General features: G+C 46.7%; 1 protein-coding gene across 2 annotated transcripts in view; it reads right to left on the reverse strand.

Moving 5' to 3' along the window:
- Window positions 1-15,716, reverse strand: part of LOC126094491 (phospholipid-transporting ATPase ID) — a 530,930-nt gene that overhangs the window by 357,054 nt on the left and 158,160 nt on the right. The window lies entirely within an intron of this gene.

Genomic DNA, 15,716 nt, shown 5'->3' on the forward strand with positions numbered 1-15,716 from the left:
CGTCCTACCAACCGATCCCTTCTTCTGGTCAAGTTGTGCCACAAACTTCTCTTCTCCCCAATCCTATTCAATACTTCCTCATTAGTTACGTGATCTACCCATCTAATCTTCAGAATTCTTCTGTAGCACCACATTACAAAAGCTTCTATTCTCTTCTTGTCCAAACTATTCACCGTCCATGTTTCACTTCCATACATGGCTACACTCCATACAAATACTTTCAGAAATGACTTCCTGACACTTAAATCTATACTCGATGTTAACAAATTTCTCTTCTTCAGAAACGCTTTCCTTGCCACTGCCAGTCTACATTTTATATCCTCTCTACTTCGACCATCATCAGTTATTTTGCTCCCCAGATAGCAAAACTCCTTTACTACTTGAAGTGTCTCATTTTCTAATCTAATTCCCTCAGCATCACCCGACTTAATTCGACTACATTCCATTATCCTCGTTTTGCTTTTGTTGATGTTCATCTTATATCCTCCCTTCAAGACACCATCCATTCCGTTCAACTGCTCTTCCAAGTCCTTTGCTGTCTCTGACAGAATTACAATGTCATCGGCGAACCTCAAAGTTTTTATTTCTTATCCATGGAGTTTGATACCTACTCCAGATTTTTCTTTTGTTTCCTTTACTGCTTGCTCAATATACAGATTGAATAACATCGGCGAGAGGCTACAACCCTGTCTTACTCCCTTCCCAACCACTGCTTCCCTTTCATGTCCCTCGACTCTTATAACTGCCATCTGGTTTCTGTACAAATTGTAAATAGCCTTTCGCTCCCTGTATTTTACCCCTGCCACCTCCAGAATTTTAAATAGAGTATTCCAGTCAACATTGTCAAAAGCTTTCTCTAAGTCTACAAATGCTAGAAACGTAGGTTTGCCTTTCCTTAATCTTTCTTCTAAGATTAGTCGTAAGGTCAGTATTGCCTCACGTGTTCCAGTATTTCTACGGAATCCAAACTGATCTTCCCCGAGGTCGGCTTCTACTAGTTTTTCCATTCGACTGTAAAGAATTCGTGTTAGTACTTTGCAGCTGTGGCTTATTAAGCTGATTGTCCGGTAATTTTCACATCTGTCAACACCTGCTTTCTTTGGGATTGGAATTATTATATTCTTCTTGAAGTCTGAGGGTATTTCGCCTGTTTCATACATCTTGCTCACCAGATGGTAGAGTTTTGTCAGGACTGGCTCTCCCAAGGCCGTCAGTAGTTCCAATGGAATGTTGTCTACTCCGGGGGCCTTGTTTCGACTCAGGTCTTTCAGTGCTCTGTCAAACTCTTCACGCAGTATCGTATCTCCCATTTCATCTTCATCTACATCCTCTTCCATTTCCATAATATTGTCCTCAAGTGCATCGCTCTTGTATAGACCCTCTTTTTTTTTTCTAAAAAGACATAGTGGGTTCAAATGGCTCTGAGCACTATGGGACTTAACATCTGAGGTCATCAGTCCCCCAGAACTTAGAACTACTTAAACCTAACCAGCCTAAGCACATCACACTCATCCATGCCCGAGGCAGGAGTCGTACCTGCGACCGTAGCAGTCGCGCGGCTCCGGACTGAAGCGCCTAGAACCGCTCGGCCACCGCGGCCGGCAGAAATAGTGGGTACATTCACGTTTGGAGTCACTGGCTAATAAGTGAAGTTTTCCAGAATGTTTCATAAAACTCGACAATATCCAGGTACTGGTAACTTATCAGTGTTTTCGACTGAATGTTGGAAGTTATGACGAATTATTTCTAATTTTACCTACATTAACATACAGAAATAGAAACATGAGAATGTCTGTACCGGCTCTTCAGAAGTTCTCCCACGCACTTGAAAATATTATTCGGCTGATTTCTTCCTAACCTTTCATTTTCATAATTACGTCCGAATAATGCCACAATTTTTTGTAGAAAATGCTAGTCTTTTTTTCCACTTCTGTAAGAATATCGTTATCGACATCGTTTTCGTTCACAGTCAAGTTGTGTGAAGAAACTGACGCCACTGTTTCGCGTCGCTGTGTCGACAGCCGGAAAGCAAACAGGCAGCCAGCCGAGAATGCACAGTGACAATTTTGTCACCCGTGCGCGCGCAGCCTTCAAAACCTGAAACGTCCCCTTTGAACAATTGTATACGAGACTGTGCTTAACCTGACAGACTGTGCTTAACCTGACACACAATATTTTTAGCGCAACGCAATCTGACTATCAAAGATCCCTGGAAAAGAATGGCCCTGAGTAACATTAAACTATACCTTTCACAAATAACTTACCTCACAAAAATCTTCGTTACTCGAACTACTGCAATACAGCGAGCGCCACTATTGCCAGCTAAATAAAAGATTCAAACTACGGAAGGCACTAACTACTGATAGGGATAGTTAGCAAATGAAAGATATTAATAGAGAACAAACAATGTATTTACCTTAATAGTCATAATATATATAGCAGTTCATGACAAATCTCTCTTCCCACATCCACCACTGCTGGCGGCTCACCTCCAACTGCGCAACGCTACGCGCTGTTCACATGCAGCTATGAGGAATGTGATTACATGTTTATATGTATATGAATAATGAATAGAAGTTAGGGACTCTTGACTTGTGAAAAAGGATGTTGGAAACCAAGAATCGTACTTTAAGAGTTATGAAATGTGTGTAAATGCGTGAATGTATCACAATGCCGGCGAAAATTTTTTTGGACACTGTTATATTTATAGGGTTTTGTTTCTACACATTTGCAACGCAATCTGACTTAGTGCTCTGTATGAAAATCACTTCACTGGCTGTGCTGTGTGCAGTCTGTGGCTAGTTTGCATTGTTGTCTGCCATTGTAGTGTTAGGCAGCGGCAGCTGGATGTGAACAGCGCGTAGCGTTGCGAAGTTGGAGGTGAGCCGCCAGCAGTGGTGGATGTGGGAAGAGAGATGGCGGAGTTTTGTAATTTGTCATGAACTGCTATATATATTATGACTATTAAGGTAAATACATTGTTTGTTCTCTATTAATATCTTTCATTTGCTAACTATCCCTATCAGTAGTTAGTGCCTTCTGTAGTTTGAATCTTTTATTTAGCTGGCAATAGTGGCGCTCGCTGTATTGCAGTGCGCTCGCTGTATTGCAGTAGTTCGAGTAACGAAGATTTTTGTGAGGTAAGTGATTTGTGAAAGGTATAGGTTAAAGTTAGTCAGGGCCATTGTTTTGTAGGGATTATTGAAAGTCAGATTGCATTGCGCTAAAAAAATATTGTGTCAGTTTAACCACAGTCGTGTACAATTGTTCTAAGGGGACGTTTCAAACCTAGCGGAGCAGTGACACATTGTCACTGGCTTGTTCCGAACTCAGCGGGGCAGCAGACAGAAGCATCACTGAGCTGCCACGCCGTAACACACACGCATCTATGTATGTGTGCACAGACTTGACAAAACAGACAGAACAGCCACGGTGACAAAAAAATCCTCCTTGCGCGCTAGCCCGTACTTACAATGACACGTTGACAGTCTCATGTAAGTGACGTAATCGATTTGTTGTATTACCGATCTTTACATCTTTGCGACAAATCGATGCAGCTAATTTGTTGCTTTATAATATTTTCTGTTCATAATTGAGCACTTCGTCTTGTGGCTGTTAGCATTAAACATGTAAGACCGACGGCAAGCGCGTATCAGTATCCCTATCGCTGGAAATGCTTCCTCCATCGAAGACAAAGAGAAAAGAAACAATGTGTATTCACCTGGGATATCTTTAGCGGCGGGAAGTACCGGAGTTAACTGCTCTCTCTCGACCGATAGGAATCAATTCCTCCGAGTCCTGCAGGTGCGCGTTGCAGAATGTCAACTGCCTTTTTCCGTAACATAATTAGGACGCAGACACTGCCGAATAAATGGTCGTGAGCGATTCGATCTCAGGACAGAAGATTCACAAGCGAAGTTTTTAACTACTATGAAGAATAAAACAAAAATACCTCACTGTTGTGTTGCACAAAGGTTAACGGATGGACATTACAATGAACTGTAAGTGATTACAGCAAGAACATATTACAAATTCCCATACAGCGTCAGAGCGATACAGCGATAAGAATTACAAAGGATGTAAAAGACAGTTCAAAAAATTATTTTTTACGTTCTTTATATGACTCTCCTCGGTCATCACGGACAGTACAGAAGCGTTAATCCGTCTCATGGCACACATTCTGAAGGATATGTCAAGTCATCGACACGAGTTCGTTAGAAACTCCTTACGGCAAAGGAGGCATGTACGAGATCTAGGTGACCACGAGCAGAACACAGCGCTATCGTGTATAGTACGACTGATCAAACGGTTTCGAATATGGCGATTCAAAAAGTCAGCATCTTCACATCTAAATGGAGGGAGGGGAGGGGGGGGGGTGGGGGAATGGTCTATTTTACTGAAAGATGTAATCCGCCGAAACTGTATAAGGCTGTGGCATCTTCAACCATTACACAAGCGTCTGCAGGTAAACGTTTGTCAAACACGTATGCGTGGCTAGCCGGTACTTTTCCCTTCGCACAAACATCCTGTTTGCACAAACCGACGATGCCGTCTGCGAATGTTGACAGGAGGGGGTGCTAGATTGCATCGCGGACGAAATTTTAACAGTTATAGTCGTTTGTAATCTCTGGTTCCATGCTGAACTGCCTGTACATTAACACGGTTGAGGCGCACACGCGCGCGCGCACACACACACACACACACACACACACACACACACACGTCTGCGACACAAGACATCTCCTAGTGAGAACAGTTACAAATTCTTAAAGCAAATAAGCCTAAGCCTTTGGGACAATCTTCGGCATTGTTCTGTAACATCATGGTTCAACAGCTTCTTGTCTGAGCAAATTATCGTCCGCGTTCCACTTACGTACAAATATCTTCCATACAAATACCTTCAGAAAAGACTTCCTAACATCAATTATAACAATGCGAAATGGACACGGGTGTTATCTTGCGCACCTCTACAGAATCAAAATTTTAATCTCTCCATACTACAATGATCATCCCTCAGAAGCAGCAGATCTAAATCACCTACTGTTCGGCAGTTCCAGCACGCCACTCGACACACCAAACCAAACTTCAAACGGCAGTTGTCAAACTGGGTGTTCCCCCACCCACAAAAGTGAGTAGCCTTGCCCGACTACCCAAAATTTATGTCCACATCGCAATATACTTTCAAGAGACGGATATTCGTCTCCGAATTCCAAGCTATGAAGTCATCGAGCCACAGTAAAGACAGTACTTTGACTCCACAGTTGCACACCAGGTGCCACTTATTTTGCACAAACTATGTTAAACTACATTGAATACAAATATGAGCTGCTAATAATACATTCCTGGAAATTGAAATAAGAACACCGTGAATTCATTGTCCCAGGGAGGGGAAACTTTATTGACACATTCCTGGGGTCAGATACATCACATGATCACACTGACAGAACCACAGGCACATAGACACAGGCAACAGAGCATGCACAATGTCGGCACTAGTACAGTGTATATCCACCTTTCGCAGCAATGGAGGCTGCTATTCTCCCATCGAGACGATCGTAGAGATGCTGGATGTAGTCCTGTGGAACGGCTTGCCATGCCATTTCCACCTGGCGCCTCAGTTGGACCAGCGTTCGTGCTGGACGTGCAGACCGCGTGAGACGACGCTTCATCCAGTCCCAAACATGCTCAATGGGGGACAGATCCGGAGATCTTGCTGGCCAGGGTAGTTGACTTACACCTTCTAGAGCACGTTGGGTGGCACGGGATACATGCGGACGTGCATTGTCCTGTTGGAACAGCAAGTTCCCTTGCCGGTCTAGGAATGGTAGAACGATGGGTTCGATGACGGTTTGGATGTACCGTGCACTATTCAGTGTCCGCTCGACGATCACCAGTGGTGTACGGCCAGTGTAGGAGATCGCTCCCCGCACCATGATGCCGGGTGTTGGCCCTGTGTGCCTCGGTCGTATGCAGTCCTGATTGTGGCGCTCACCTGCACGGTGCCAAACACGCATACGACCATCATTGGCACCAAGGCAGAAGCGACTCTCATCGCTGAAGACGACACGTCTCCATTCGTCCCTCCATTCACGCCTGTCGCGACACCACTGGAGGCGGGCTGCACGATGTTGGGGCGTGAGCGGAAGACGGCCTAACGGTGTGCGGGACCGTAGCACAGCTTCATGGAGACGGTTGCGAATGGTCCTCGCCGATACCCCAGGAGCAACAGTGTCGCTAATTTGCTGGGAAGTGGCGGTGCGGTCCCCTACGGCACTGCGTAGGATCCTACGGTCTTGGCGTGCATCCGTGCGTCGCTGCGGTCCGGTCCCAGGTCGACGGGCACGTGCACCTTCCGCCGACCACTGGCGACAACATCGATGTACTGTGGAGACCTCACGCCCCACGTGTTGAGCAATTCGGCGGTACGTCCACCCGGCCTCCCGCATGCCCACTATACGCCCTCGCTCAAAGTCCGTCAACTGCACATACGGTTCACGTCCACGCTGTCGCGGCATGCTAGCAGTGTTAAAGACTGCGATGGAGCTCCGTATGCCACGGCAAACTGGCTGACACTGACGGCGGCGGTGCACAAATGCTGCGCAGCTAGCGCCATTCGACGGCCAACACCGCGGTTCCTGGTGTGTCCGCTGTGCCGTGCGTGTGATCATTGCTTGTACAGCCGTCTCGCAGTGTCCGGAGCAAGTATGGTGGGTCTGACACACCGGTGTCAATGTGTTCTTTTTTCCATTTCCAGGAGTGTAGAAACGCAACAAAAGCGTATGGGCACGTTCTACGTAAATCTCTGCACACGCAGTTCTTGGAAAGGCGATTTCTGCACCATAAACACTACTAGCTTCCCAGTTTACAGACAGACCATATCTCCCCAGCGTTTCCTGTCTAGTTCTCGAGTGTAAGCACACAAAATAACTTGACTGAGCTCGTGTTTACACGCTGCGGCAATTTTCAGTGCACAATAAGGTGACAAAAGTCATGGCACACCTCCCAATTTCGTGTCGGACCTCTTTTGGCCCGACTTAGTGCAGCAACTCGAGGTGGGACGGACTCAAAAAAACGTCCCAAGTCCCCTGCAGAAATATTGAGCCGTGCTGCCTCTACAGCCGTCCATAATCCCGAAAGTGTTGCCAGTGCGGGATTTTGTGCATGAACTGACCTCTCGAGTATGTCCCATAAATGTGCGATGGGAATCACGTCGGGCGATGTGGAAGGCCGTATCATTCGCGCGAACTTTCCAGCATGTTCTTCCAACCATTCGCGAACCATTTCGTCCTCCCGTATGCGCCACCTCTCTCGGTTTAGTGATGATTTGGAGCCCGCATCTCGTGGTCGTGCGGTTCTCGCTTCCCACGCCCGAGTTCCCGGGTTCTATTCCCGGCGGGGTCAGGGATTTTCTCTGCCTCGTGATGGCTGGTTGTTGTGTGCTGTCCTTAGGTTAGTTAGGTTTAAGTAGTTCCAAGTTCTAGGGGACTGATGACCATAGCTGTTAAGTACCATAGTGCTCAGAGCCATTTGAACCATTTTGATGATTTGGACAGCCATATCGTTATATACCATAGACCCCATGAATAATCTGAATGTCGCACTACTGCCAAGAATTACGTGCATTTTGGCTGATCAAGGCTACCCCATGGTACAATGTTTATTCTTCAATGGTGATGCCGTGTTCCGTGACCAAAGGCCCCCTGTTCACACAGCTCGCATCGTCCAGGACTGGTTTTGTGAGCACGAGGATAAACTGTCGCATCTCCCCTGGCCAGCAGCCACCACCTCTCAACATCACTGAGCCTTTGTCGTCTACTACGGAACGAAAACTGTCTGTTGGTACCCATCTCCATCATCGTTACCTCTAGGTGCCACTATTTTGCAGGAAGAATTGTATAAGACTCCAATGAGAACCGTACAGGAGCTGTATTTATCCATTCAGAGACGACTGTAAGCTGTTTTGAATGCCACCGGGTTTTCCTACAGCGTATTAGGCACGGTAATGTGCTGTGCTTTTGGTGCTTCCATATTTCTGTCCGCCCCCTGAGTATACAGGGTGTTCGGAAATTCCCGTTACAAACTTCTAGAACTTGTAGAGGGAAGCGATTAGACAACATTTTCAATTGGAGACCATGTCTGGAGGTCGGAAAACATGTCTGCTAGGTAGGTAGGTATGCAACAGGGTGGTCATGGTGGGGGGGGGAGGGGGGGGGGGGAAGGGGGGTGATTATGTCGGATCGGGCGATCATACCTTTCTGAACTGGTGCGAGCTTCCTTCACATGAATGTGAGTGTTAGAGCAACATGGTTGTGTACACGTTTGTAGAATACACCGACACGATCCTTCTGTATGGCGAAGCTCAGGGTAATGAAAGAGTTGCTCGTCGCCTTCTATCCAGTCCGTTATCCGCAACGTCCGACCCATTCGCCACAGTTACGCAACGGCTTCGAGAAAGCGGTACCTTCACCGTCAGTATAGTTGTCTGTGTTGCTCCAAGGAAACGCCGCTCTCCTGAATTGGAAGAGTGTTTGTGGTTCAAATGGCTCTGAGCACTATGGGACTTAACTTCTGAGGTCATCAGTCCCCTAGAACTTAGAACTACTTAAACCTACCTAACCTAAGGACATCACACACATCCATGCCCGAGGCAGGATTCGAACCTGCGACCGTAGCGGTCGCGCGGTTCCAGACTGTAGCGCCTAGAACCGCTCGGCCACTCCGGCCGGAGAGTGTTTGTGAAAACCGATTAAGTTTGCTTTTTGTTTACAAGTGATGCACTGGTCACGCCTAACAAATTACTTGTAAAAGTGGTCGCGTTATCAATATCTTTTCGAATAGTTGTTTCCGGACGTGGGTTGCTGTTCAAAATATTATCTACTCACTTCCCCCTACAAGTGCTACAAGTTTGTAACGAGAATTTCAAAACACTCTGTAGACAGTTACTGACTTCCAATACTTGTGTTATTGTGTTAAGCATTTAACAATACTGAAAATAAAATTTGTGTTATCCCTGGAAGCAGTTAGAAGGCAACTTGCAACTAGTTTTGGGTGACTGTTTCAGCTATTAAGTAATACAGATTTCCAATAATAAACCTCATACAACTGCTCGGAGTCTTTCGCGGCGGCCTGACTGAATGAAATGTTTTCGGTTTTCAAGCCGCGTCAGTTCCAATAAAATTCTCGGGCTTTCGATGCCTCCGAACGGCGGTCACCCATCCAAGTGATAGCCAAGGCTGACAATGCTTAACTTTGACGATCTGATGGGCAATGTTAACACAACAAATGAATATTTAATTGTTCATGTATTAAATAATATATAGTTGCCTAAATATCTAACGAACTAAGCGCCAAATAAATGCAATAAAAAAGAATAATGTTCCGAAACGGTTGGTATTTTATATTTGCAGTTTCCCCTTCTTCGTGGCGCGAAGTCGACTGCCACAAAGAAAACGTCAACGGCCCCGCCTCCCCCGCCCCTCTCCCTCCAATGGTAAATTTATATTATGCCAGACAATAAACCGCAGCTTATTGTTTTCGTTCGCGGGGTGCTCGCTTCTGAGGATGCGCCCCGTCCCTTCACTGGCCACTGCCAATCAGAGCGTTTTTTCCTCGCCAGACCCTGATACAGGGTGACACACGGGAGGCGGACGGTTTTGAACTCTGTAGTACTGAGGGAGCGGTGGTGGGAGGTGGCCGTGGTGGGGATAGTTCTGATCCACACACGACGCCATTTCATTTACTCTGTCACTACGGAGCAGTGGGACTTGCAACGTCGAGTCTATGACAGTTTCGTAAAAAGTGGTGAGTCTATTATTGCTACGCAGCAATTGTTTCGTTCGCGGTTTAATGTCGGTCGACATGGAGCTGTTCCGAGCCGTAACACAATCCTCAGATGGGTGGAAAACTTCAAATCAACTGGAAACAATCATTCAAGAAATTGCTGACATCCCTCCAGAGATTTTAGTCCGTGTGATGGAGGATTTTGAGAAGAGACTTGAGCCCTGCATTCGAAATGATGGACATCACCATGACGACATTATTTTTCACAAATAACTTTGTTAACTAAAATGGCAAATAATGAGCTTTGATTTTGTGTAAATAAACATGCATTAATTTTAAAGTTTGAAAGGTGGCTACACTGAGTCACAGCGCCAGAGATTGCGCCAAAGATTATTATTCCGCCGCCTCCACTGGGCGCAGTAGTAGTTCAGAGGATATCAAGAGCTGTCGTTGTTCTGTTGGGCGAGAGAGTAGACCATCTGAGTGTTGACTGAAATGTTGTACTGTTCGGTTGGTGTAATGTATAGATGGGAGAAGATGCAATTGTCAGAATATATTTGAGAAAGGAGATGGGCTTTTGATTTATGATACTGCTGTAATGGAATACTTTCGTCAACATAATGGGATAAAAAGGTAAAAAAAAAAGTGCATGGGGGCATAATTAAAAAGAAATGGTGCATCGACCAGGTACGTGCATGGGGGCTTAATTAAGAAGAAAAGACTAATATTAATGAATAAATGCAATAATTTTACTAGCTGTGAGACCGGTTACGAAGTCCGTAACCGGTTGGCTCCGACTATTATTAGCATGCAATCTGTCTGCATAAAATAAAAATAAAGACTGACAAGGAATTTCCATTAACACAATTGATTAATTAAGTCCCCTGCAACTATAAAAGCTACGAAACAACAAAGCACAAGTGTAACCGTTCTGTGTGTGGTAGTGTGACTCAACGTACATGTGTCTGGCACTGTTCTTTCTCAATACGACAAAATATTTTAAACATAATTTACAATGAACTAATTGAAAAACCAGAAATAGTATAATTGCACATAGAAACCAGAATTACAAGTCCAATAAATCAACACGAGCCAGATGCTTTGTTGACTGTACCTGTGAGCAAGAGGGATAGTTATTAAAGAAAACTGTAATACCTTTTTACCTCATTGTTGCTGTTGTTGTTGTTGTTACCGTCCACCCTGCCCCCCAATACTAAATTGGTGATCCCTTGATGCCTCAGAATATGCCCTACCAACCGATTCCTTCTTCTAGTCAAGTTGTGCCACAAACTCCTCTTCTCCCCAATTCTATTCAATACCTCCTTATTAGTTATGTTATCTACCCATCTAATCTTCAGCATTCTTCTGTAGGACCACATTTCGAAAGCTTCTATTCTCTTATTCTCCAAACTATTTATCGTCCATGTTTCACTTCCATACATGGCCACACTCCATACAAATACTTTCAGAAACGACTTCCTGACACTTAAATCTATACTCGATGTTAACAAAATTTCTCTTCTTCAGAAACGCTTTCCTTGCCATTGCCAGACTACATTTTATATCCTCTCTACTTCGACCATCATCAGTTATTTTGCTCCTCAAATAGCAAAACTCCTTTACTACTTTAAGTGTCTCATTTCCTAATCTAATTCCCGCAGCATCACCCGACTTAATTCGACCACATTCCATTATCCTCGCTTTGCTTTTGTTGATGTTCATCTTATATCCTCCTTTCAAGACAGTGTCCATTCCGTTCAACTGCTCTTCCAAGTCCTTTGCTGTCTCTGACAGAATTACAGTGTCATCGGCGAACCTCAAAGTTTTTATTTCTTCTCCATGGATTTTAATGCCTACTCCGAACTTTTCTTTTGTTTCCTTTACTGCTTGCTCAATATACAGATTGAATAACATCGGGGAGAGGCTACAACCCTGTCTCACTCCCTTCCCAACCACTGCTTCCCTTTCATGTTCCTCGACTCTTACAACTGCCATCTGGTTTCTGTACAAATTGTAAATAGCCTTTCAATCCCTGTATTTTGCTCCTGCCACCTCATTATATTGACGAAAATATTGCATTACACCAGCATCATAAATCAAAAGCCCATCTCCTTACTCAAATATATTCTGAGAGTTGCATCTTCTTCCATCTATACTTTACACCAACAGAACAGTACAACATTTCAGTCAACCCTCAGATCGTCTAGTCTATCGCCCAACAGAACGACGACAGCTCTCGACATCCTCTGAACTACTGTGGCCAGTGGAGGCGGCGGAATAATTATCTTTGGCGCAATCTCTGGCGCTGTGACTCAGTGTAGCCACCTTCCAAGTTGGCCGAGTGTTATTTGATTAAAAACCGTCCGCCTGCCGTGTGTCACCCTGTACAAGTGGCACACGTGGCGCGCAGGGCACACTTGACCCGACGTATGTGAGGCTTCCCTTGCCGCCTTGTTTCCGCGTCAGCCTATCTGTCCCGGTCTCAGTCCAACCACCGGCCACTGCACGCTCAGAACATGACGGGCTAGGCGGCCGGTTGCAGTTCACTCCTAGCCCCGCAAAGGGTCTCCTCTCTACACGCCCACGTACTAACGAGTAACGAGTACAGGTAAAACACGACCACGCGATGCCCCTAACCTCCCGCGTTTGCGCAGTCGTATGGGAACCGAAGCACTTGCGCAAAATGTACTGCGGACGTGCGCGCTGCTCCATATTCGAGCAGTATCTACATCCATAGTCTGCAAATCGCTGTTACGTGCATGGCAGACGCTACTTCCCAGTGTGCCAGTTATCAGGGCTTTCTCACGTTCCATTCACAAATGGACGCGGAAACGGTGACTCCTTACACGAGATTGATACATAAGTTCGGAGCGTTTTTGCTTTGCACATCGGTATTCCGGTTGCTATGGGTTCATCTATCGATTGTCATTTTTTTTGTACACTCCTGGAAATTGAAATAAGAACACCGTGAATTCATTGTCCCAGGAAGGGGATACTTCATTGACACATTCCTGGGGTCAGATACATCACATGAACACACTGACAGAACCACAGGCACATAGACACAGGCAACAGAGCATGCACAATGTCGGCACTAGTACAGTGTATATCCACCTTTCGCAGCAATGCAGGCTGCTATTCTCCCATGGAGACGATCGTAGAGATGCTGGATGTAGTCCTGTGGAACGGCTTGCCATGCCATTTCCACCTGGCGCCTCAGTTGGACCAGCGTTCGTGCTGGACGTGCAGACCGCGTGAGACGACGCTTCATCCAGTCCCAAACATGCTCAATGGGGGACAGATCCGGAGATCTTGCTGGCCAGGGTAGTTGACTTACACCTTCTAGAGCACGTTGGGTGGCACGGGATACATGCCGACGTGCATTGTCCTGTTGGAACAGCAAGTTCCCTTGCCGGTCTAGGAATGGTAGAACGATGGGTTCGATGACGGTTTGGATGTACCGTGCACTATTCAGTGTCCCCTCGACGATCACCAGTGGTGTGCGGCCAGTGTAGGAGATCGCTCCCCACACCATGATGCCGGGTGTTGGCCCTGTGTGCCTCGGTCGTATGCAGTCCTGATTGTGGCGCTCACCTGCACGGCGCCAAACACGCATACGACCATCATTGGCACCAAGGCAGAAGCGACTCTCATCGCTGAACACGACACGTCTCCATTCGTCCCTCCATTCACACTCGTCGCGACACCACTGGAGGCGGGCTGCACGATGTTGGGGCGTGAGCGGAAGACGGCCTAACGGTGTGCGGGACCGTAGCCCAGCTTCATGGAGACGGTTGCGAATGGTCCTCGCCGATACCCCAGGAGCAACAGTGTCCCTAATTTGCTGGGAAGTGGCGGTGCGGTCCCCTACGGCACTGCGTAGGATCCTACGGTCTTGGCGTGCATCCGTGCGTCGCTGCGGTCTGGTCCCAGGTCGACGGGCACGTGCACCTTCCGCCGACCACTGGCGACAACATCGATGTACTGTGGAGACCTCACGCCCCACGTGTTGAGCAATTCGGCGGTACGTCCACCCGGCCTCCCGCATGCCCACTATACGCCCTCGCTCAAAGTCCGTCAACTGCACATACGGTTCACGTCCACGCTGTCGCGGCATGCTACCAGTGTTAAAGACTGCGATGGAGCTCCGTATGCCACGGCAAACTGGCTGACACTGACGGCGGCGGTGCACAAATGCTGCGCAGCTAGCGCCATTCGACAGCCAACACCGTGGTTCCTGGTGTGTCCGCTGTGCCGTGCGTGTGATCATTGCTTGTACAGCCCTCTCGCAGTGTCCGGAGCAAGTATGGTGGGTCTGACACACCGGTGTCAATGTGTTCTTTTATCCATTTCCAGGAGTGTATTTAACGTTTTTATTTGACTAACCCTCGTATTTGAGTTTACATAGTGTCATTTTGTCATTCGGAGATAGTGAGTGGAGCAGTGGGCGCTAGAAAGTGGAGTGCCAAGTGCAGAAATCGGAACATTTCCGACATGACATTATGTCATTCGGAGATAGTGAGTGGAGCAGTGGGCGCTAGAAAGTGGAGTGCCAAGTGCAGAAATCGGAACATTTCCGACATGTTCTTCTGTACGTGTTCAGTAGAGGGGTGACAGCAGCGGAGGCAATCAGAAGCATTAGCGCCCTGTGTGGGGATAACGCAACTGGAAAGAGAGCGGCAAGAAAAAAGTTTCCTCTTTTTAACGAAGACCTTCGGGGTTCGATGGAGAGCGTTTGAACGCATTAATCCACAGTGATCCACGTTAGTGAACTCGAGAACTGGGAAATGTGATGAAATATGATCCACAACTATGCGACATTTGCGTGGAATGAGGAAGGTTCAAAAATCGGGTGTATTGGTGCCACAGGCTCTAAGGCAAAAATCACAAAAATCAGCAGGTGTGCCTGCGTTCTCGTCGTTAACCGGCTCATGAACAACACCGACCATTCCTATCCTGTATCGTTACTGGTGACAAGAAATGGCGTCTTTATGCTAACATACGGCCGGCCGGTATGGCCGTGCGGTTCTAAGCGCGTCAGTTTGGAACCGCGTGACCGCTACAGTCGCAGGTTCGAATCCTGCCTCGGGCATGGATGTGTGTGATGTCCTTAGGTTAGTTAGGTTTAAGTAGTTCTAAGTTCTAGGGGACTGATGACCTCAGTAGTTAAGTCCCATAGTGCTCAGGGCCATTTTTTTACTAACATACGGAAAAGAAAGGGATGGTTGAGCCCAAACAAAGAAGCAACTCCCCGTACGAAGACCAGCGCGCATCCACAAAAGATAATTACGATAAAATTATGATGCATGCATGGCCAAAGGGTGGCAATTACAGCCTTTATGAAATATGTTAAATGTATTCGCAATTGCGAAATTGGACTACCATCAGCTGTAGAACAGAACGACGACCGTGAAAATTTGTGCCGGACCGGGACCCGAACCCAGATTTCCCCTTATCGCGAGCGGTCGCCTTAGCTTTTTCTTCGTTGTTGATCGTTGTGTTTGGTCGTCGCGAACGTCACATGACATCTGGTCAGGTTCGTATGTTGATCCTTCCATTCAGTTGTTTTATTACAGAGGCCAACCAGCCCTCTGACCGAACACGCTGAGCTGCCGTGCCGGCAGCATTTGGCAATCCGTTCACGACTAAAGGGCAGACTCGAAATTCCATAAGTCAGTCATGTGTCTAAACGTGGTTGACGACATATCGAAGTTCGGGTTAATCCGTACATGACTGACGACATATGGAAATTTGGGTCTGCATGGACAGCCGCCAAATGCTAAGGCGACCGTTCGGGATAAGCGAGAAATCTAGGATCGAGTCCTGGTCCGACACAAATTTTCATTGCCGCCATTCCATCCTACAGCTAATGGTAGTCCAATTTCGCAACTGAGAAAACACTTAATGTGCGGTTATTATAAATATCGACCAGCTAC

This window comes from Schistocerca cancellata, chromosome 8 (assembly GCF_023864275.1).
Source record: "Schistocerca cancellata isolate TAMUIC-IGC-003103 chromosome 8, iqSchCanc2.1, whole genome shotgun sequence".
Taxonomy (NCBI): domain Eukaryota; kingdom Metazoa; phylum Arthropoda; class Insecta; order Orthoptera; family Acrididae; genus Schistocerca; species Schistocerca cancellata.